Raw genomic sequence first — 2,892 nt, 5'->3', positions numbered from 1 at the left:
CGGCAGGACGGCAGGTCGTGAGGAGGAAAGAAATTAATGAGTTGTGTGAACTTTTATTTAAGATTTAAGTTTTTTTTATTTCAAAGGTCCTCATGGCTCAGCAGCAGAAGCATAAATATTACTGTTAAGAAAGCTGATGATAAAGCTGAATAAAAATCTAAGTCTGATTATGAAGGTAAATTAAATATCGGACAGTGATCATTACAGTGTGGCTCTAATTCTTCACTTCACCATCTGTGTCGCAGTTTCCAGTCTCCAAAATGAGCGTACGCATGGGTCAGAGCTGGTGTGAGGCACCGCACATTTTCACGTCAAGTTTGGATTTTATAAATCACATCCTTGGCGTAAAAAGTGGCGTACGCAAGTTTCTGGGCTCAAATTGTGCGTACGCCAGTTTTATAAATCCGATCCCTGGTCTCCGCAGTTCTGAACAGATTTAAGTGAGTGCGTTTAAAAAATGATGGCTGGAGAATTGGAAGCTAAAATTGGTTTGGTAGGAAACACCACATGGACATTCATCTTCCTCCATGTCTGCTGGGAGTTGATTTCAGTTGTTCAAATCAATGCATAAAAACATAAACTCCTGTTTATAAATGGTCATCGCCATGATACACTTGGCTGTAAACAACGTATAGAAATGTTTCTAATTCACCACCTGGTTCTGTTTTCTGTGCTGCCTCCCAGGAGGAGAGCTGGTCCATTTGCCGCCCTATCTCCGTATGGACTTCCTGTTGAACCGTGGTGTGCCTCTGCCAGCCCGAGGAGGGGGGCTCAGCAGCAGTAGTGGCAGCAGCAGCAGTGGAGGAGGAGGGGGAGGGGGAAGTGTAGGAGCTGCAGGAGCAAGCGGAGGTGCTGCTGGTGCTACAGGAGAAACAAGAGGAGCAGGAGGAGCAGGAGGAYCAGGAGCGATGGGCCAGACCTGCCTCGAACCCCAGAGGAGCCGCACCCTTAAGAGGCCCCCTCCAATGGAGCCCACCCCCATGGAAGTGCCCTCCCCCAGGGAGGTGCAGCAGTGGCAGCCGGGAACTGCCTCCACCCTCCCGCACAGGGAGGTCCGGGAGAGGGGTGAGGCCCGGGGGGAGGTCCGGGGAGAGGCCACCTCCTCAGGAGATTTAGCTCAAGCACAGGCTGCCAAGCTCAGCACCTCCCAGGAGTCTCTGCTGGACTCCAGAGGACACCTGAAACAGAGCAACAACCCTTATGCCAAGTCTTACACACTGGTATAACACTGGGACACGTGGACTCTGCAGACACCAGGACCGCTGCAGGAACGTGTGAAGGAGGGACAGGAGACAGACCACAGGCACAGGAGAGACAGTTTCCCACAACAGAAACTGTTGTACATAGAGCCGTTTTTTGACATGCTTCTCTTTGAGTCTGTCCTTCTTTCTTTGACTCTTTTCTTTCTGTCCTCTCTTGCTCTTCACTGTTGGTTTCACACGTTTTATTTCACACCTCGCTCCTCTTCTGAAGAATTTTCTCTCACAGTTTTTATTTTCTACTTGACTATTCTTTTATTCTAAAGTGATTCTACAGTGACAAAATAAAAGGATCGCCAAAATGATTTATTTAAAAATTTGAGAAAGAGGAAAAAAATGAATATTGAATTTATATCAAGGACAATTCTAGTCATTATTATTATTATTATTATTATTATTATTATTANAAATCTTATTTGTATTAAATTTTATTTTGTCATTATTATTATTATTATTATTATTATTGTATAAAAACAAAAAATATCTAAAAAAAGAGAGAGAGAGAGAGAAAAAGAGAGAGGAGATGTAGGAGGATTCCTCCAGCAGCGCTCCGCAGAAGAACAATGTTTTCTTAATTTATTTTCTTTTCAGTGTTGCAGTGTAATGAAATCTGTCATTGGGGGATGAAGAGAAGGAAACCGTGGAGACGAGGAAGAGTGATAACAGACACGACCGCCAATGCTGACCAAACGTAATGTTTTACAAACTCTCTGACAACTGCATGGCGACTGAACAAATGACAATTATTAGGAATGGCTGAAAATCCCAAAAAAAAAAGAGATAAAAATAAATAAAAGGAAAAGAGAATTTTGTCACACTGAGAAATTATACAATGTGAATATATATAAAGAGATCACTTTTATTTGTCAATATTATGGGAAAAATGATTTGGTTAATAAAGTCCTTAGTCATGTTTGCACACATCTGAGTTTGATTTATATACTTTCACCAAGGTGTCTCCTGTTGATAGATGTTTTATATCAGATTTTGTTTCATTGAACTTGAGTTTCTAAAGAAATATATTTAGATAATCACTAATCTGTGAATTTGARGATTTGCAATATTTGTCAGCTTCACTCAAGGTAAAAACTAAAAACACCCATTTTTATTCTAAAATTTTATTTATTTTTACTTAAAACAAAATGTTCATAGAAATCTTAAAATGAGATAAATACAACCCTAAATAAGCAACAGGCAAATAAGCAGTTTCAGTAGGAGTTGAAGCTAGTTTTGATCTTTTACGTTGAGATTTTGTAAATTTTGTAATGAACAATCAATATCTTTCCTGTTTAAGATAGCTCGTTGAACCTTCTTAATTTGGAGAAAATGGCTTTGATTCGGTGGGTTAATGTGCTAATACAGCGGGTAAAATAAGTATTGAACACGTCACCATTTTTCTCAGTAAATATATTACTAGAGGTGCTAATAACATGAAATTTTCACCAGATGTTGGTAACAACCCAAGAGATCCATACATACAAAGAAATCAAACCATAAATGTCCAGAAATGAAGTTATTTGTAATAATGTGGAATGGCACAGGGAAAAAGTATTGAGTAATCAGTAACTAGAAAACAAGCCTGCCCCTTGTCAGTGCAAGTTAATATCAGCTGGTTCAGTCCCAGATGATGGCC

This window comes from Austrofundulus limnaeus, unplaced genomic scaffold, assembly GCF_001266775.1.
Source record: "Austrofundulus limnaeus strain Quisiro unplaced genomic scaffold, Austrofundulus_limnaeus-1.0 Scaffold2488, whole genome shotgun sequence".
NCBI lineage: Eukaryota > Metazoa > Chordata > Actinopteri > Cyprinodontiformes > Rivulidae > Austrofundulus > Austrofundulus limnaeus.
Note: the sequence above shows the minus strand (reverse complement) of the source record.